This window comes from Canis lupus, chromosome 1 (genome assembly GCF_011100685.1).
Source record: "Canis lupus familiaris isolate Mischka breed German Shepherd chromosome 1, alternate assembly UU_Cfam_GSD_1.0, whole genome shotgun sequence".
NCBI classification, from domain to species: Eukaryota; Metazoa; Chordata; class Mammalia; order Carnivora; family Canidae; genus Canis; species Canis lupus.
This window is the reverse complement of record NC_049222.1, coordinates 45,192,855-45,214,511: the sequence shown is the minus strand read 5'-3', so window position 1 is coordinate 45,214,511 and position 21,657 is coordinate 45,192,855. Positions and strand designations below refer to the sequence as shown.

Genomic DNA, 21,657 nt, shown 5'->3' with positions numbered 1-21,657 from the left:
ACTGGTGCCCTCTAGGGTTGTGCAGTGCACAACCTGTGAAACTACATATGGCAGCCCTGATTATACTTACAGCATCAGAATATACTTTTTACTTATATATTTGCATATTATGCATACTATAAAGGTAATATTGATATTACATACACTGTATAAATCTGTTCGTTCTATTACATACCCACGGAAATCCTATTGGTTCAACTCTTATTCACTAAGATTTGTTATTCTAAACAAACACCAATAAGCTAATTATGTTTAGTGCCTAAGTGTCAGGTTCTTCTTCACTGAAATTTTTGGGTATAAATCTACCTGAAAGTCAGACTTAGTTTCACCTGTTCAACTAAGTAATTGATTTTCCCTCCTCATTCCATTGGTCACCCAAACTGGTGCTGGATTCTAATTCTACTTTATAAATCTCTCTCAAGTCTCTACCCTCTCAAGCCTTCTAATATCTCCTCCAGACCATTACAGTAATTTTTCAATTGGCCTTCCAACTTCCGGTGTCTCACATCTCAATCTGTCACATTACATTTTTTTTTTAAGATTTTATTTATTTATTCATGAGAGAGGCAGAGACATAGGCAGAGGGAAAAGAAGGCTCCCTGCGAGGAGCCTGATGTGGGACTCGATCCCGGGACTCTGGGATCACACCCTGAGCCAAAGGCAGATGCTCAATCACTGAGCCACCCAGGGGTTCCACAATCTCTCACACTGTAGCAAGAATTTCTTCCTCAAACACAGGTTTAGATCACTCTGTTTTAGAACATGTAGTGGCTCTATATTCCCCCAAGAAATGAAGTCCAGACAAGTCTCTGTAGTATGTGACCAGTCTGTAGTCCAATCAGCTCATCAGCTTGGGTTCAAATGACTTCCAATACCAACCAACATCCACTCATGCATTCATTCCATGAGAATCCATTGGGTCCTCTTAAAAGCACAGTGGGATGGAGGTGTTATCTAACGTTATGTTGGTGATCATTTTGCAATATATGAAGGTATCAAAGCAATACATTCTAAATTTACACAATGTTATGTATCAATTATACCTCAATAAAGCTGGGGAAAAAATAAAGTTACCAATAAAGATGTCTTAAAAATGTAAACACACAGTAGGATTCAGAAGACCTGAAGAAAAGTAGTAAGAGCCCTTCCCAGACCTTGAGGTGTAAATACTTTGGCAGGAGATATCAACATGTAAATAAGCAATTATAATCGACCACGGTGAGTGCAATTTGGCTGCAATCTGCTGTGCCAATCTCATATCCCGTGAACTCCCCCTCATTCATTTTTCCTGTATTCTAACCATGCTGAATTTTTTGCTATCCAAAAACATGCCAGGTTCTTTGATACCTACATGTCTTAATTTCTTTACCATTTACACTTCTTTACTTGGAACAGTAGTCTCTGCCCAGCAAATCTCTATTCACTTTTCAAGACTCTGCCCAATATCCCCACCTCTGTAAAGCTTCCCTGATGCTCCTAGGCACAAATATTTCCTTCTTTTTTTAGGGCTGCCTATTCTTGATTTATACCCCTACCATAGCAAGTTCTTATATTGTGCTGCAATCATTTAAGTGTCTCTCCTCTCTGCTACACCGAGGACAGCCCCTATATTTTAAGGAGCTGTGACTTCTCCAGCTCCTCTCCTACCACTTGGCACACTAAGTGCAGCAAAGGAAAACCGGGCCCCTGGGGCAAGGGACTGGAGCCACTTCCCATCCAAAGCAGTCACTCCTTTGGTCCTGCCTCAGCCCCTGTTTCATTCCTGGAAGACTGTTTCCTCCCCACTGTGAGGAAAGATGTTCTCTGGGTGGCTGAGCCCAGCCCTGGCCCCAGAGGGCTGCAGTCCCACTGAGGTAGAGGTAGGAGGAGCACAGGGAAGGACTGCCAAACTCATAACAAAGTAAATTTACTGGGCTGCCCTGCACAGCAAAGGGTTCCCTGCAGCTAACTCCAGTATCTCTTGTTTCTTCAGTTCGGTAACTAAGATTCTGGGTTCCATGGATGTGGTTCCATGGATGTGGTTTCTGGAAGTGGTTACCTTTGTCTGAGGCCAATATATTAAGGCAACTGGAATAAATATGAAGAAGAAATGAGGAATCATACCTGAAATTAAATACAAATTCCTTCCTTCCTTCCTCCTTCTTTCCTTCCTTTCCTCCTTCTTCCTTCCTTCCCTCCGTCCGTCCGTCCTTCCTTCCTTCTTAAACATGGAGAACCTAACTTGCATGACTAGTAGGTATTATTTTTACATACCTGAATATATTATTAAACAGTCCATTTACAAAATCCATTTCAACTAACTGAAGTTAATTTGTCATTCATTTAGTCTTCATTTATCCCACAAAAGAGGTCAAGATATGGAAGCTGCCCTTAAGAAATTCATAATCTAGTGGCGACATTCAGCTCATTGATAGTTCTGCTATTTCCCCCAAACTGAGACATTTCAATCCATAGACATTTATTCTGGGGGAAACACAACTCCCTCTAGGTTAAAATTGGTGCCTTTCCCAAGAAAAATTACTGGGCCAAAGCCCCAACAATAGAAAGATAGACCGGAGTGGGTTTGTCTGCAGAACGGCGTCTGTGTGTAAATATTCACGAATACTCACAAAGAGACGTGGGCGAATGTGGATGGAGACGTTGCCATTCAGATCAGCGTGGGGGTGGGGGGCAGGGAGCGGGCAGAGGTGGACATCCCCGGTGCTTGGCCCACCCAGAGGTGGCGGCAGTGGGGAATATGCTTTCTGGCCCAACAGCTGGGATTCCCTCAGCTCATCACCCCATGATGTGAAAGTTCTCGACTTGCTCTGCTTCCTTTCCATGGAAAGGGGTGGGGGGTGAAGAACCTTACATGCCTGATCCAGCCCTCTACCTGCTGCTTTCACAGTTTACTTCCTGGCATCCCCATTTCACCGGCAAAGGCATAGCTATGAGCTTGCCCCTTCCTTGAAACAATCTGATGTGCTCATAAGACAGGCTTCTGAGACCGGGCATCATTTGACTCCTTATTACACCAGCTCCATCGCTGCTCCTCCAAGGGGTGGGGAGGGGGGTGTCACAGCAGCCTCTGCAGGGCCTGTGATCGGTCAGGTTCTGAGGCCTAAGAATCCCGGGAAACCTCAGTAAGTGAGCTCAGTAAGTCAGGATCTTCATGTCACAAAAGAGAAAGCTGGGATTCTGAGTGGTTTATCCAAAAGATGTTCGGTAAGTAAAGGCCATGGTAAATTATGGAGAAAACCAAAGAAACGCTATTCAAGTTTGAGACGAGCACGTTCAGGAGCAGTGGCTTCCCCTCCGCCCAGCCAAGGCCCATCTGAAGCAAAATTTGCTTTCCGTTTCTTTTCTTGAATGAAGTAAACAGCCTTACTTTTAAATTCGTTATGTAGAATTAGCTCCAGAGAAGCAAGGAGCACAGACTGAAAAAGTCTGGCTGGGGGAAAACAGTTTTAAATCTACCAAGCTGGGCAGCCCGGGTGGCTCAGTGGTTTAGCACATGCCTTCAGTCCAGAGTCTGATCCTGGGGATCCGGGACCAAGCCCCACATCGGGCTCCCTGCATGGGGCCTGCTTCTCCCTCTGCCTGTGTCTCTACCTCTCTCTCTTTCTCTCTCTCTCTGTCTCTCATGAATAAATAAATAAAATCTTAAAAAAATAAATAATTAAAAAAAAAATAAATCTACCAATCTGCCATATTGAAAACCCACAGCCTTTCAAAAAATTAAAGGCAATGTTTGCCCAGAGAGCAATTTCATCTTGCAGAATAAAACAAAACAAAACAAAACAAAACAAAAAAAACAACACTGTGGTGGGGCAGGAAGAATGTGAGTAACAAGGTGCAAGCATCAGCATAAATTCCAACTTCAAAAGGAGAATAACCCCTGTAAACGCTGCCCTTCCAGATAAACAACTGGGTCCCCAGATTGAAGATGAGTCATGCCCATCCCCAGAGTCCCCCCAAACCACACATTCCTCTCTGGTCCTCCACAGGCATTTGCATACATCCTAACCTAAACCAGGGCCACTTATAAAAGGGCTTGTGTTTAACTTTATTCTACTTAATTCCAGTGCTTTCTTCCAGCTACCCAATCTGTACGTAATTAAAATCATATGGCAGCAAACGTTGAATGGTATGAAAAGTTTTACCATATGTATACAATTGACTAGCTGTAGAATTTGGCATGTCTCCGTGATCCCATTAAGAGGGGCGAGCCTGGCTTATTTTGGAGTATATGTTATATGTTTTGGATCAGCTCTGTTTTTCACTTCTACTAATGCTGTCCATGACGCTTAACCCTTTGTCGACTGTCCCCACGTTGTGTTCCTGCTTCTCCACAATGAGGATCACTGCCCCCTTAGTTTCGAAACTCTTTGCCTCATGGAGGAAGGCTCCTTTGAAAATTTTCCATTTTCAAAAGCAAAATTTGCTTTCTCGATCCTGACAAAGGCCAAGCAGATACCATCAAAGCCTCTGGGATCGAGTGGAACTGAATAGAGAAACTGCAGATGAAATCATTGCTTCCAAATCCTAAAGGCACACTCCTGGAAGCTTGAAAGGAGTAATTTTAGGACAAAAAGAGGAAGTACTGTACTACTGCAGATAATAAAAAATATGAAACTTATGTCCCAAGAGGTAGCAGATACGATATAAAAGGAATTGAAGGAGGCAGCAAAGGTCATGCTGACAGATCCACCTTTGAGAAACATTCCTGACATTCTGAGACTGACATGAGGGAGGGAAAAACATATCTTTCCAAACTGATCACACTCCCCTTCCTTGCCCAACAAAACAACCTGGATGCCTTTGTCAGAGAAGGAATGCTAGGTTGGATGGGCCTCCAATCTGACTTTCTAGGTCACTCTCCTCAGACCTGAATAATTTATAGTTAATATAGCTCTACGGTTGCAACTTTGCTTTAAGACATTCTTCAATATAGATTTCAGAATGAGTTGAAGTCTCTTTTAACATGTGACATTAAGAGACACATGTTCTTAATCTGTGGATTTAAAATTGTTTTAGAATTACATCAATGAGACATATCCTCATAAGAAGAATTGGGTCACCAATCCTCAAATGTGAGAATATAAGAATAATCTAGAAGAGGAGCTCCCAGGCTGGTGACCACCATGTGGAGATGCAGGGAGATAGCATGGCATGGAGGTTTGGCACCGGGGCAGCCTGGGTGGCTCAGCGGTTTAGCACCACCTTCAGCCCAGGACCTGGCCCAGGAGACCTGGGATCGAGTCCCATGTCAGGCTCCTTGCATGGAGCCTGCTTCTCCCTCTGCCTCTCTCTCTCTCTCTCTCTTCTCTCTCTCTCTCTGTGTGTGTGTGTGTGTGTCTCTCATGAATAAATAAATAAAACCTTTTTTTTTTTTTTTTAAAGAAGCTTGGCACCCTCTCCCAACACCTCACCTTGTGCATCTCTTTCTCTGGCTGGGGCTTCATACCTGCAAGAGTGAAGCCTCTATTCCGGAGACCACTCCTGTTTTGGGAACCTGACCAGATCAGAAGAAGCCTGCAAATCCTAAAGGCACACTCTGCAGTGTGCAAACCTGACTGGCCTCACTCTGGGACACATTTTCATAAGATACAATGATGACTGGATAGTGATTGATGACTAGATGAGATTCTAGTCATGTGTCGGGAACTTTTGACTTTTATTGAGTGTTCCACTCTAAGGGATGCATGTTTGAAGACTAGGGGGTGGATTGTAATATTGTGATTTGTAAGTGTTAAAAAGAAAACCACAGGTCTAAAATGGGGTCACTTAGGCTATGTCACCAAACTGGGGCTTCATACCTAAACTAATTGCAGTTTCAGCCTCCCCCAGAGATGGAGAATTGACTGGCCAGTCAGGAACTTTCTGATCAGCACCAGCAAAGTAATTTGTTGCAAGGGTCCTCTCCATCCCTCAAAGGAAGATGTGATCACCTGCACAGTAAGACCCACTGCTCTTCCCCCTAATGGAAGGTGATTTTGCTTGAAACAATCTTGTTTTTTACTAATAACTTCCTTGTTCCATTCCCCTTCCTATAAAACTTTCCATTTTGTACTACTCCTCGGGGTTCTCCTCTACTTGCTAGATGCAATGCTCCCTGATTGGTGAATCATTTAACAAAGTCAGTAAGATCTTTGAACTAAAAACAAAACAACAAAAACAACAGAAACAAGGTAGGATAAAACTTCTTTCAAAATGAATGTCTTGCAATAAATCAGTTGTTAAAATTCCTTAACAAGGAATTTTTATCTGGAGGGAAAAGAAAAAGAGAAAAAGAGAAGAAAGAAAAGAAAGAAAAGAAAGAAAGAAAGAAAGAAAGAAAGAAAGAAAGAAAGAAAGAAAGAAAGAAAGAAAGAAAGAAAGAAAGAAAAAGAAAGAAAAAAGAAAGGAAGAAAGAAAGAAGAAAGAAAGAAAGAGAAAGAAAGAAAGAAAGAGAATGGAGCTTTGGAAAACAGTTTGTTGCCGGAGGCAGGAGTCCTGCCAAACTGTTCAAAGAGGCGGGTAAAGGCAGAGGTATGCAGCATACCCAGAAAGGGACTTGGAGAAAGAAATCTCCTCAATTCTTCCATCAGATCAAGTTCCCAAACCAGAACTCAAATCCTGGTGCTCAGCACCCAATACGAAGGTATAGACCCTTAAGATTAGAAACGTGAACCTGAAGAATTCATGCCTTTGGACTCCTGGGGGGCTCAGTCAGTTAAGCATCTGCTTTCTGCTCAGGTCATGATCACAGGGTTCTGGGATCAAGTCCCACATCGGGCTCCTTGCTCAGTCGGGAGTCTGCTTCTCCCTCTCCCTCTGCCTCCCACTCATGCTCTGTGTCTCTCTCTCAAATGAATAAATAAAATCTTAAAAAGAGAAAGAATTCATTCCTTAAAATAGGAAGGTACTGTGAAGTGTTTAAAGATCATTTTGGAGATAAAATCTTCACATTTGTCGCTGGGCATAAGGTAAATAATGAAAAACATGGTAGTTGACCAGTCGAGTAAAAGAACAAATAGAAAGAAGAAAAGTAGGAAGATGTTATAGTGGGAATTATGGCCTGAACTCAGGGAAAGGAAAAATGGGTAACAAGAAGGCCTAAATAGCTGGAAAGGAGAGCTCCAGATTATAATGAAGACTAATAAATAGGATAGGACTGTCTGACAGCTCCACTGTCCCCCAAGCCGGTCACCTGCATGGGCCTCTCACCTGTAGCAGGGCCTCCTCCTGTACCTTCAAGACACAGAGAGGAAAGGTCTGAACCTCTCAGTCTACAGGTCAGGAAACTGAGGCTCAGAAGAGAACCAAAGTCACAAAATTAGTAAGTGACCTCTTTGACTTGAGTCCTGTGCTCTTTTTCGAGTAAAGTGCCATAATTTTTTTTTTCTCTTTGAGAAAGAAAGAGAGTGAGTGGCACATGTGTGCACAAGTATGAGGTGGGGGGGCAGAGGGAGAGGAAGAGAAAGAATCTCAAACAGACTGAGTGCGGAGCCCAACATAGGGCTCTATCTCAGGACTCTGAGATCATGACCTGAGCTGAAACCAAGAGTCAGTCACCTAACTAAAGAGCCACCCAGGCTCCAAGTGCCATGATTCTTGACACATTAAACACTTGGAAGGGAAGAGGTAAAAAAAAAATTTTTTTTTTGCCATTTTCTCCTTTCTTACATCTATTATAGAAAAATAAGTGGGCTCCCAATGTCTTTCTCCTCTTTGGAAAATGTAATTAAATCATTAGAAGAGGAGTAACTAATTTAGGTGATTGATCAGATTATTTCTGAAATGATACCATCAGCTCCCCCTTCATCCCCCATTCATTATCTAGGTAATACTAAAAGTTTGGGGGAAACGGTAGAGCCTTTCAGGAGGCTAGAGTGAAAAGACTTTCTTTCAGGTTCTATTTTTTTCACGAAAGGCAAAATGGGAAAATGCCATATTCCATCTGGGGACCCACCACTGGGACCAGTAAGGATTTAAGGGAAACACAAAGGCTTTCTTTGGCATCAGGTAGAGTTACGGACCTATCTGAGGAAACCAGATGGAAAGAACAGTAGATGCCAAGTGTACTGTACAAAAGAAACAAATACTGCATTTATCACAATCTCGATTCTAAAAATAAAAGAATTGACTTGGGCACCTGAGTGTCTCAGGGCAGGGTAAGTTGAATGATGCCATAGATTAGCCTGAGTACTTAGTCTTATCTGTTTTCCATGGATTAGTCCCTGATGTTTTTCTGACTTTCTCCTGCTCTGGGTAGAATCATACATAATGTGTATTACTGGTTAGATGAGATGAAAGCTCATTGCAAATCAGCTCCCTGTTTATTCAATACATTTTAGATCTTCTTCCCTTGCCTATCAAAGCATAATATTTTGATCTTGGATATTTCCTCCCAAATCACCAAATATGCACAATTTCTTCAATTGGCTTCTTAGTTCAGCTTAAGCTTGTGTGCCCTTATTCCCATCTATTCCATAGAGTTGAATAACAGGAGATCTTCTATTTTCCAGCTCCTTTTAAGTTAGAATACAAAGGAATAAGCTTTAAATTGAACTAAGAAAACATTAACTCAGAAATAAGGATTATTTCCAGACCAGTCCAGAGGGTCCGGTCTCCACAGCCACACGTGTCTTAACTGATACAGAAGCATACGATGCTTTAACCTAAATAACTACTCTGTATTTTCCTGATACAGTATCCACAGTTTTTGAATCCATAATTTCTGGGGAAACTGTTCAGCTGATCACTCTAGGAAATGGAAAATGTCCCTTCTCAGGAGATGGCTAAGCCGAGAATGGGCAAGTGACAGGGGAGGGGGTGGCGGCATCTGCCTGAAGCCAGGAGCATGAGGCTGCTCCTCGTGTGCCATAATCTTATTAAGCAGCTCCTCCAGCAACAGTCTGGATCTTGAAGTGAGTGGCTATAAGATAATGGGTCTGTGATTTTAAGTGTCACTTAACTGTGTAGGTAAAACTCCAGTTCGACACTCAAGGGCTCATCAGCATAATCAAACATTCAGCATGGAGGGTCCTCCAAGGAGTCCACTTCCCTGACAGCCTGGGTTCTAGTAGTTACAGAATGCTCCTTGGAGAAAGGGGCCTTGCCTTATTTGGGCAGAAGCAATTTACTCTGTTCACTAGAAATACACCCTGTCTAGACTACGGGGTTGATCTCAAGTGTGCGGATGGAGAGGAGATCTTCTGCAGCTCACTTGCCAAGGTAAAGACCTCAGGTTCACTCTCACAGCAATTATAATCAATCTCAAGGCATCCTTCATGTAACAAAGGACACTGACACAGCTGCTTCTTCATTAGTCAAGAAAATTAAATAGAAACCTCTTGTGAGTAGAGCATCCACTGGCTGACTCCAGCTCCATCCCCCAGTGGATGGCCCATCTAGATGAATGGAAATGCTTTTTTTGTCAGGTTATTCTATGAATTACTGACGGAAAAATGTTAAAATCCCCAATTACAGTTGTAGGGTTATTTCTCTCTTAAATTCTGTCAATATTTTCTTCATGTATTTTAAGCTCTATTACTAGGTATCACATACTAGGTATGATTGTGATGTGTACCTGGAAAATTGTCCCTCTTATTCCTGGTGATATTTATGATTCTGAAGTCTATTATCTTGCATTAGTATGGCCACTCCAGTTTTCTAAAGCATACTGTTTGTAGAATATGCTTCATCTTTTTATCTTCAACCTACCCATATTTATATTTAAAGATAGAGTATCTTTGAGTCTTTCTTTTTTCCATTCTAACAATCTCTGCCTTTAAATTGGAATATTTAGTCCAATTACACTTAATATTCATTATGCATATGATTGAATTTAAATCTGCTACTCTGATTTGTTTTCTATTTGTTCCAACTATTTTTTTTAATTCCTCTGCTCCACCGTTTATACTTTTTCTAGAATAATTGTTTCTTTTTAGAATTCCATTCTCATTTCTCTCCTGACTTTTTAGCTGTGCCTCTACATTTTCTTCAGAAGAGCTAATATGATTTTTATAAAGAACAAAAACAAATGCCCTCACACTCTCTGCCTTGGGATACCAAATTAGTACATCAAACCACGTATATGGATGGCTATTGAGGAAAACTGAGAATCCTGCCTCCCACCTCTCTACTGCCTCCTCCCCAAAGTATTTTACAATAAAGGCAATTCACCCTGCCTACCTTAGAACTGTGATTCTACATACTAAGAGAATTATAGAAGTTTTCTCATCAAGTTTCCTTTCTAGTAATTTCTGTAGATTGTAGATCTGTAGATCCCTGGATCTTCATGGCCTCCATTCTAAGAATTCAAATCCCTGCACTTCTATTTTGTTTCCTCATACCTCTTCCATGAACTTCCTATAGGATCGCAATCCATTCTCTGGAAAAAAACATTTTTTTTAATTGACGTATAATTAACACTCACTTTTCTGTTTCATGTGTATAACATAAGGAATCAGTATTTATATACATTGGAGGCTGATCACCACAATAGTCTAGTTACCATCTGTCACCATACAACGTGAATACAGTATCACTGACTGCACTGCCCATGCCGTACATTACATCCCCATGGCTTATTTATTTTATAACTGGGAGCTTGCACTTCTTGATCCTCTTCACCCATTTTGGGCCCTCTCAATCGTTCTGGCAAACACCACTCTTCTCTGGATTTAAATCTGAAAATATGTTTAAAACCAAGTTTCAGGCCTGAAGAACCAAATAAACCTAAGGCTTGCAAGGAGCTCCCTCTTGAGGTAGTCCTTTATAAAGATGTTGACAACGGCCTTCATTTGACTTGGTTGTGTCACTGCAGCTTTTGGGAACTAATAAAATTAATCCAGAGGATATAGTGGCTAAATTATAGATGTAAATATCTCCTTATAAGAAATAATTCTAACTGCTAAGAGGCAAGGTAACCTCCAGCAGAAAAAAATGAACACAGGGCCTCACTAAATACATTCCCCAAATATAAAATAATAAAACACTGGAAATACACTACTGACCACAAAGATAAATGTGATTTCAGAATTCTGGTGGGGTCTTTGTTGGTTTTAGATATTGTTCCTTATCATGAAGAAAAGCAAATTTTCTGCAGAGAAGGAAGTGAGAGTAGGTTTGTGTGTGTAACACAGCGGAGCTTCTGAGCCTGAGGGACCAGGATTTGGATATTGGCTCTGCTGCTTTGAAGCCAAGTGACTTTGGGGAAGTTCATAAGCCCCCTTAAGCCATCTGCAAAATGGGGTCATAAGAATTTACTTCAGAGGGTGTGAAGAGTACCAGGTAGTGGGTTGCAGGCAGCCTCTTAGCAAGGGGAGAAGCGCATGGGAAGTACTTGTAGTGCTTAGTACTGTCACTACTATCCACATTTGTAAGACTCTTAGATGAGGGGCAGGACACCACTTTAAAAAAAACAAACACCAGGATGCTTCTGGCATCCGGGATTCCTGCACATCTTCTACTTCAGCTAAGAAGAACCTTATCCCTACATTTTTCACCGTCACTGGAGACATCACCTGCTAAATTGCAATGTTAGCAACCACACACTTCTTTAGCATGCTGTGCATAAGAGGCTTGAACCAACTCAGTTTTGGAAGAGTCCGTCAAATCACGGGGTGCAGGTTGGATCCCCTCCATGAGCGTGGGGAGCCTGCCTTCCCCACAGGATGCTGGAGAGGAGGAAGGGGCGGTTTCCAGGTGGGTTCCTGCGGCTGTTCCCAATTCCCTCTAACTGCCCCGTACCGGCCCTCGGGACGGAGGTGACATCTCTCTCTCTCTCTTTTTTTTAAGACTTTATTTATTTATTCGAGAGAGAGAGAGAGAGAGAGGCAGAGACACAGGCAGAGGGAGTAGCAGGCTCCATGCAGGGAGCCCGATGCGGGACTCAATCCCGGGTCCCCAGGATCAGGCCCTGGGCCGAAGGCAGGTGCTACACCGCCGAGCCACGGGGCTGCCCGACACCTACTCTTACACACGTGGCCACCAGCGGGAGGGATGCCGCTGGGAACCTCAGCAGCAGCTCCAAGGGCCCTGTGTGTGTTTGCTTGTTGGCTTGTCTGGTTAGGGCCCCGCCTCTGCCCGCGCAAACAGCCACAAAGCTGGGAAACTGGCAGGAAAGTCGCAAGGGCTGAGTGGTCTCGGGAGAAGCAAGACGGAAAAGGCAGCGGAGAGATAATGATCTGTCTCACTTTCCCACAGATTGGACAGTGGGAGCTGGGGAAACACCCAGGGGCGAGTGGAGATACTGGCAGGATGGTGAGGTTGGGGAAGACGGACGGGCAGATGGCGAGCGAGGAGCTGGAAGGCCCAGGGGCCCAGGGTGCAAACCACTGCGCCAGCTGCCCGGAGGCCCCGCAGCCCGAGAGGGCTCGGGATCCCCCCACGTGCAACCCGGCCACGCGGTCCACGTGCCTCCGACACACCCAACATTCTCCCGGAGCCTCAGAGGAGGAGCTGTAGTCGAGAGCCCAGTGGTTTGACAAAGCGCCAGCCACGGCTAGTGGATTGAAACACACCGGTATGTTGGACTAGAGTGCAAAGTCTGCACATGTTCTCATCATCACACAGTTTTGTGGTAAGACAAGATCTTTCATGGGCACCTGGGTGGCTCAGTGGTTGAGTGTCTGCCTTGGGCTCGGGGCCTGATCCGGGAGTCCTGGGATCGAGTCCCACACAGGGCTCCCCGCAGGGACCCTGCTTCTCCCTCTGCCTGTGTCTCTGCCTCTCTCTGTGTCTTTCATAAATAAATAAAATCTTAAAAAACAAACAAACCCACAAGATATTTCTGTGCTTGTGACTGGCCGCTGCTGTGCCCTCAGCCCGAGGGGGATGGCAATTTGCTTTTCTTCTTTGCCATCGAGGACACTTGGGTGGGAACAAATGAGACGAGCTGCCCTCAGAGCATTGGGAAAATGCACCCCCCGCCCAGCGCAGGTATGATTTTGTGAAACCTCTCTCAGGCTCTCTTGGTGGCCATTGAGAGTGTGCCTCTGACACACAAGTCTTTGGGCAATGGGTGTGCATGAAGGGTGTGCAGAACCTTCAGGAAGGCTCTCATTCTCCCCCTCACAGGGGCAGGGGAGGCTGGTGACTCCTCTAACATCCCTTGTGTGGAGCAGGCCACAAACCCTCCTGCCTGGCCTGACTCCCCAGGCTTTGAAGGTGGAGGAATCCAGGGCAAAGCAGGGCAGGGCAGCAGGGTAGGGTGGGCCCCGGACCTCCACGCAGGCTGGGCTTTCTTTGCTGGTAAGGATGGGCCAGAAGACGGGGCAACCTGGGTGCTTTCCCACCTTCCTCCTGGGGCCTGGGAAGGTCCCAAATGTGAAAACAGAAGCCACGCATCATATTTGCCAGTGGCTTCTCTGAGACATCTCTTCAGATCTTGATATGCCCGAGATGGAAAACTTGAAAGGGAAAGTGATAAGTGGGAAGCTTTGAAAGTCAGGAACACATTACTTAAAGCTTGCAACATCGGCCTTTGTTTCTGTGATATCACGGCCATCGTGAGCCATTTTTGTTAGGACTGCTAGGGAACCTCGTGGAAGTATTTGTGGTCTCATGAGAAGGGAGGACAGTGTGCATGTGCACATGAGTGTGCATGTATTAGAGGGAGTAAATAGTCTGTAGGTAAAAAGCACCTATAGAAATGCACACAGGGGGCAGCCCGGGTGGCTCAGCGGTTTAGCGCCACCTTCGGCCCAGGGCCTGACCCTGGAGACCCGGGATCTAGTCCTATGTCGGGCTTCCTGCATGGAGCCTGCTTCTCTCTTCCTGTGTCTCTGCCCCTGTGTCTCTCGTGAATAAATAAATAGAATCTTAAAAAAAAAAAAATGCACACAGGGGCAGCCACTCTGGAGAACACTATGGAGATTCCTCAAAAAGTTAAAAATAGAGCTACCCCATGATCCAGCCACTGCACTAGTAGGTATTTACCCGAAGGATACAAAAATACTGATTTGAAGGGTCACACGCACCCCAGTGTTTATAGCAGCATTAGCAACAACAGTAGACTATTGAGAGAGCCCAAATGTCCCTCATTTGATGAATGGATAAAGAAGATGAATGGATTTGATGAATGGATAAAGAAGATGAGGTATATATATTATGAAATGTCACTCAGCCATCAAAAGAATGAAATCTTGCCATTTGCAACAACATGGATGGAACGAGAATATATTATGCTTAGCAAAATAAGTCAGAGAAAGACAAATACCATATGATCTCATTCATATGTGGAATCTAAGAAACGAAACCGATGAACATAGAGGGAGGGGGAGAAAAGGAGAGAGGGAAACAAACCATAAGAGACTCTTCACAAAAGAGAACAAACTGAGGGTCGCTGGGGGTGAGGGGAGGGGGTAAGTGGGGGATGGGCAGGAAGCAAGGCCTGGGACTGGATCTGCACTGGGCATTGTAGTAAGTGATGAATCACTGAATCCTACTGAATTCAGCAAGTCACTATTGCACTGTGCGTTAACTAAAATTTAAATCAAAAAAAAATAAAAAGCACCCGTAGGGAAAACTCAAGTTCATTTTTTTTTAAAAAAACATTTAGCTTTCAGTGATTACAGCGCACATCCTCTGAAATGGATAAACGTGATAATCCCCATTTTCTGGCAGGGAGACAAGTGCTACCAAGGATGACCATTAGCCCTCTGTGATGACGTCTGGCTGCACTGCGCTTACTGAGGTCAGATGCCCGTTTCACGTCCGTGGAAAGCTACTTTGAGAGCAAAGATTTCAGCTCAAGTGCCACTTTGAATCTAGAAGTTTTAAAAAGCAAATGTTTAAAACTGAGTGTTTGGGAACAGAAGGAATTTGGGGTCACAGAGAAACATCCGGGCCCCAGCTCTCGTTTGCTTATTGTCTCATTGTTGTGTCCTCACCACACTGTGTGTGTGGCCCGGCTGAACTGGGCGAGGCAGAGGGCTTGGGGGGACCAGGCGGGATGGAGAACGGCCAGAGCCACCAGGGCACGGCAGGGCCCCCCTCCTGCAGGGGACAGAGAGCAGACACGGGGTGGTGCGAGGGCAACTGCTTGCCGATGCCAGTGGTCAGGTGCCTGAGGACCTCGGAGCCAAGCTAGGCACTGTGTTCAAATGCTGCTGCAGTCAAGAGTCAGAGATCTAGAAGCTTCCAGCCCATGCTTTGAGCCTGGAGGATACATGAACCCCCAAGGACAGATCAACCACTGTCTATGTCCCACCTTGCAGGTTTTCAGGGATGGAAATCCACTCCCTCCTTACACTGTTTCTTAGTTTTCCCTTGGTGACCCTAAGAGGACATACAGCATTTATAGGGCCCCCCAGCCTTGCCCTGCCAGCCTCATGTCCTTTCCTGTTCTGTCTGTTTTATCCTGGCTCTTATTAGGGATCTGGCCTGTTCCTAATGAAATAACAGCTCCCGTTCATGAGTCATTACGATACTCCCAGCACTGTGCCAACGGCTTTATCTCACATCCTCATTGGATTAATCCTTACAAGAACTCCCATCTCTGCTTTTCCCCATATCACCCGTGACCAGTGCACCTGCCAGTGTTCCCTGCTCTCTCTTCCCCTGGCTCTTTAGGACCCTATACAGGCACCCAAGGGCCCCTTTGCTTTGACAACTACATTCCCCATCTAGGAAATGTCTATCCAGTCAGAAATTCCTGAGTGGTCCTTGACTCCTCCCTCTCCACCTCCTCATACCCAGGCCACCCAACAAAGTCCTGCTAAGGCTTCCTCCAAAAACATATACCCCCTCTCTCATGTCCAGTTGTGTCATCTTTGCAGAGTTCCCCTGACCTAGGAGGGAGAGCCTCTGAGCTGGACTCCCTGCTTCTGCACTTGGTCTCCTTCGGTCTCCCCTCCGGGTGGCGCCAGCCGTGGTGATAGAATGACAGCCTTCTGCTCCCACTCCTTAGGGGCTGCCCGGGCACCTGCAATGCACAGCGTCTTCAGACTCAGCCGGAATGTCACCTCCTTAGGGAGAGCTTTTCCCTGGCAATACATTCCTTTCTCTCTTGTCGCCCCCAAATTCTCTCCTTCAGACTCTCACTCTCATCATTACATTTATTACAACTGAAATGATGTTGGCCATTTCCTTGCGGCTTTCTGTCTTAGAGCATATAGATCATGCATGTCGCCGAGCATGCATCCTATGTGGGCAGGTGCTTGTACTCAGTGCTGCAATAATTATCTGTTGAAGGTTGAATAAATGACCCGTATGGTACTAGGAATTTTTCCTGCCCCTTCATTCCACCCCTACCTACCTCATTCAGCTCTCAACTTTTGAGCACTCTTGGTTTTAGGGGCATAATCCCCACAATGGCCTGCCTACCAGAGGAATGAGATCAGACATCCCATTGGAGACTTTAGTTCCTGGCTCCTCCCAGAGCACCTCCCTCAAAAACTGCAGCATCTAAAGCCTAATATGGAGTTCTTGGGCTACATTTCTGTCTAGCCAAAGTCAGCTTCAAGATGCAGGACAAGTTATCGGCAATCCTGAAGCTGGAAACCCCAGAGTGATAAAGGGCTTCCAATGATTCATTGGATTTGACCTTTCTTTCTTTTTTTAAACCAACAGCATATTCATCATTTCCTTTACCAGACTGCCAAAATATATGGCATCTCAGGAAAAAAGGGGAGTTAATCCTGGCTGGGAACTTGCCCAAGCACATGAAAGCCTTACCCAGCTCCTGACCGGCCCTGGCTCTGACCAGGGAACCTGAAACCTTCATGTGTTTATCTGTCCTTCTCTCAGTCTCTGTCTGGGTGATGCTGGTAGGTGGGTAGATAGGTAGGTAGACAGATGTGGGGCTCAGCTCCAGGTCCAGCCCTACCACTTAAACTAACCATGACATTGGGCAAGCTGCCCTATCTTTCTAAATTCTATCGCACAGATGAGAGAGAACACTTGGTAGATCTGTTGTGAGGATTAAGTGAGAAAATGTATAGAAATCACCTTCTGTGATGCCTGCCATACAGAAAGTACCTCCACAAGGAAGGTCTATTCCTTGTGTGTGTGTCCCTAGTTGGGTGTGGGTGAAGGCTGGAGGGGGAGAGGGGTACATCCTTTCAGAGGAAAGCCCCAGTACTGGTGACCTCGACCCTTGAATCTACTTCTGCAAGGGGCTGGTCTCTACTGAGGCCACTTACCCTAGGTGGTCCCACACCCTCTTCTAGCTGCCTATGTGCTCTGTTCTCTCCCTTGGGATGGTAGCAGGGGGACTGTTTCAAAGCCACTGACCGCCTGGCATTTGGCCCAAGGAATTTCATTCTGGATCTGTGGCAATGTTTTATAAACTTGTTGAGGCCATTTAGATTTTTACCGAGGTCTTGAATACTGAGGATCAGTGGTCTCACTGAGCCTGTGACCTGGAGGAGCACACCTCACTTGCCCTCTCCAGAGGTTGCTGGTTAAGATGTGAAAAAGGACATGGATAAAGGCGGGTTTGACTAGGGTGACCTCTCTGGACAGTTTGGCTCCACAAGAATAATAGCATTAAATTGGTGTGTGTATTTATGCTCTGGAAACCATACCAGCCAGTAGGCTGGTTCTCTCTAGATGGTGGAACCTCCTTTTTTTTTTAAAAAAAAGAAAAAGTTATTTATTCCTTTGATGGGGGTACAGGAGGAGCAGAGGGAGAGGGACAAGCAGATTCTGCACTAGGCAGGGAGCCCTACACCGGGCTCAATCTCACGACCCTGAGATCATGATCTGAGCTGAAATCAAGAGTCGGATGCTTACCCAATGGAGCCACCCAGACACCCCAAGATGGTGGAACTTCTTAATCAAAGTTGTCAGAAGGCTAATGCATGAAAACACTGTATTCAGGCTGCTGTGTCCGTGGCTGACTGATTATTCCAACAGCCACGACTGAGGCCCCCTTATGTCTCCTCTCCTCCCACTTCCTGATTTCCCAATATCTCTGCAAACCAGGATGACTCAATACAAAAGGAAAATGTGAAATTCAATCAGCATTTTTTTCTTGATTTTGACTAAAAGCCAGGTTTTCAGCCTTCTCGGAGGATTATAAATCCCCGGGTTCTTGCTCAGTCCCTAACATACTAGCAGGCTTTGTTCAGGGAAAGGAGGGGAGGAGCTTGGCCTTTCTGGGGATGAGGAGCCACTCTGCACGTCCATTCCCTGCACACATCCACATCCTAAGTGATGCATGCACAACGGAAGCACGCTGCACAAAGGATGGCAAACTAGAGAACGCTGCCTTTGCTCAACATCTTGTGTAAACATTCCGATGACTGGTCCAGAAATGAGCAACAGCTCTCTCACCATAAGTCAGAGCCTTGTCAGAGTTTTGGTTAACATATGACTGTGATCATTCGGGCTTGAGCGAAAAGATCATCATGGCCTCTTGGATGATGAGCTCCTAAGATACTCAGACACTGGCTGGAAAAGGGCCCCTCTGTTTCCCTAAAGGCTGTCCTCGAGAGGCAGTCATAAGGCCTGGCCTGTCTAGCGATCAGATTCTCTGTTTCAAGCCGGGGTCCCCATATGGCGAGGCAGCATCTGTCCCCTGATGGCCACTGCCCCTGAGTTGGGCTCAGTGGTGGAGAGGTTAAAATAATAATGATAGGGTACCTTGAGTTCCCGTGCCACCCTTCATCTCAGAGTTCCTTGTATGTAGGGGAAATAGTAAAACCCTCAAAGGGGAGCCTGATCTTAAAGATCCCCAAGGCCAGTGGCAGGGCAAGAAACTAGAAGCTGACAATTGGAAAGAGGCAATTGCCTCTTGTCACTTGCGTCCCCACTCCTGCCACATTGTGTATTTCGGTCAAATATGTGAGACCCTACAAGCTAGGCACATTTTACTGCTAAAACCCAGAGCTACTCTTAAAAAACAAAAAAATTGATTATCCTTGATCTCTGCAATGCTCCTCTAATTATTATAAAAATGGAATTTGAAGGCAATGACGAAGAATTTGTCAAAACAGATTTGAGAAAAAGAAATTAATTTCCTGAGACTTTGATAAGATAATTTTCTCTTCTGGAAAACTTGCTCCACAGCCCTTTCCAGCTGAAGCACAGTCCGTGATTTGCTTCTCCATTGAACACTTATTTCATCCTTACCGTGGATGGAATACAAGGATCAGGGTCCTATTTTGGCCTCGGGAATACCACAGGCTGTTCCAGGAAAGAGGCCCTAGACCACTGGGGAGTTGGGGTGGGGGACGAGCACCGGGGCCATAGACAGAACCGGGACCACGCATCCTCTGGGCACTGCTCTCACTGCCCTCTCACTGCAAGCACTGGCCACGTCCACTGCAAACATCGTTTGCAGGAGGCACTGCGCTGAGGGCTTCATACCTATTCACCTTATTGACCTCCACTTTGGGGACGGGAAAATAGGCTCAGCGAGGTTCAGCCACAGGTCTGGTGGCCCAGAGCTAGTTGGTGGTGGAGATGGAGCTGAGACCACATGAGGATGACTCTGAAGTCAGGCCTCCTATGGAGTTACTCGCAGATGCACACTCGGGAGGGCAACAGCCTTCCCAGAAATGCCCGTGTCATGACGAGGCCACTCTGGCCTGCTCAGCACAGCCTCCCGGCCAAGCTGAACTCTGAACGATGTATTTAAGACGGTTCTCGGGCATTGGAAAAGGAGACCCACACGTTGTCAACCACAGAAACAGACACAACGGTGTCAAACAGCAAACTTCACTTATTCTCCTCTAACTTTTCTTTTCTTATTTTAGGATTTTATTTTTAAGTCATCTCTACACCCAACATGGGACTCGAACCCACAACTCCAAGATCAAGCGTTGCATTCTCCAACTGACTGAGCCAGCCAGACGCCCCCTCCTTTAACTTTTCCAGTCTGTCAACCCTGGCTTATTTCCTACATCGTCCTGATCTCTAGTCAAACCAGTGTCACCTCATCAGTGACGTCCTCCCTGACCACTACACAGGAAGTATGAGCCATGGCCTCCCCCTGCCTTTCCATCCCTCCCCCCCACCCTAGACTGTTCTCTTTGTAGCACCTATAACCACCTAGGAGATCATATCAATGTGTCTCTTACAATTAGATTTAAAGCTCTATGAAATCAGGAACTTTGTTCTGCGCATTGTTGCATTTCTGGTACAAGACAGTGCCTGCCCTATGTTAGCTATGATCTTTTAAAAAATATTTGCTTATTTATTTGAGAGAGAGAGAGCACGTGTGAGTGCAAGCAAGGTTAGGTGCAGAAGGAAAGAGAGAACCTGAAGCGGACTCCATACTGGGCATGGAGCCCAGTGCAGAGCTTGATCTCACGACCCTGAGATCATGACCTGAGCCAAAGTCAAGAGTGGGATGCTTAACCACTTGAGTCACCCAGGCGCCCCTAGATATGATTTTTTTAAATGAATTGATACCTTTGTTGAAATCTTAAACAAATGAACAAAACGCTGCCCCCCAGGTGGGCGGAGAAGACAGAAGGTATAGATCACGAGTGCTCAGATCACGAGTCCTGTTACTCCACACGCGGACCCTGTCTTCTCACCGAGAGCTCCCTACTGCTCCCTGCTATGCATGTCCCCCTCTCCCTGCTTTTGCTCTGGTGTTTCCTTACCTTGGAAGCCCATTCTACCTCTATCCATTGTCAAAGCTCAGCTTGAAATGTCAGCCCTTCCACGAATCCATCTCCATCCCTGTCCTCTGCCTTCAAAACACTGACTCTTCTCTCCACGGCACAGCACTTGTTCCTCTAGTAAGCCACTGATTGCATCTTCCCTTGTAGAAGCATTACATTGGTCCTTCCAACCATCCCCAGGACATGTCCCTGTGCCTCATTCAGCTTTTTAGTGTCTTCCATAGCAAGCACAGAGTTCTTTGCTTAGTAGGAACTTAACAAATGTTTCTAGAATGAACAAGATTCATTGAACAAGATGCAGAGGACACATGATACCAGCTTCCACAGGGGAGGACCAGCTGGCCAAGCTTAGAGGAATGAGCAGAATGCTATTAGTGGGACATTCAAAGTTTGATAAGACGATTACCTAGCCAAATCACTTTTAAGTCTTGTCTTTTCTCTAGAAACAATCAAAATGATCAATTTGGTCTATGATTGAACATTATTTTTTTATGGGGCTAGAGTCCAGATTACCAATCAAAAGCTGAACAGGCATTCTGAGGCTTCCAGTGCTTATTTGAGCAACACAGACCCTGAGGTACCAAGTGACACGAGTAATGAGTGTCCTTGGGACTAAGTATCAGACATTCTCTGACTAACCCAATATTCCCATGATCTCAGTACTAACTGCCTGACAGCTATGAGATCTGAAAACAATGTACTATCCTCAAGATATGAAAAAAAAAAAGAATCCTACAAAGTTGAAATGGCTGTTTAATAAAATGCAAACAAACAAACAAAAAACACTTTGTCACCATTTTGAGTTAGAAATGAGTGGTCATAAATATTTTACTGTATTTTTTTTAAAATCAGTGCAAGTGTGGATGCCTTCCCTTTGTGAGACTTCTCAAGCACCCAGAGGTGGTCCTCTTAAAGGAGTCACTCGTAGTCACATAATTTCAAAAGCTGAAATACGAAAGCTTTTAAAATATCTTTGCACCAAAAAATACTTAATGAAGCAGATGGGTGCATCCTAACATGTTTGATATGATAGGAGCTAAGAGCCTTTGAAATAAAACTATGGGCTGCCAAAGCCCTTAGAGCAGGGCATCTCCCCCAGACCCAGAGC

The 21,657-nt window shown here is 45.2% G+C and overlaps 1 protein-coding gene across 19 annotated transcripts in view; it reads right to left on the bottom strand.

The window, feature by feature from the left end:
• SCAF8 (SR-related CTD associated factor 8) overlaps positions 1–21,657 on the bottom strand; it is a 221,958-nt gene that overhangs the window by 42,299 nt on the left and 158,002 nt on the right. The window lies entirely within an intron of this gene.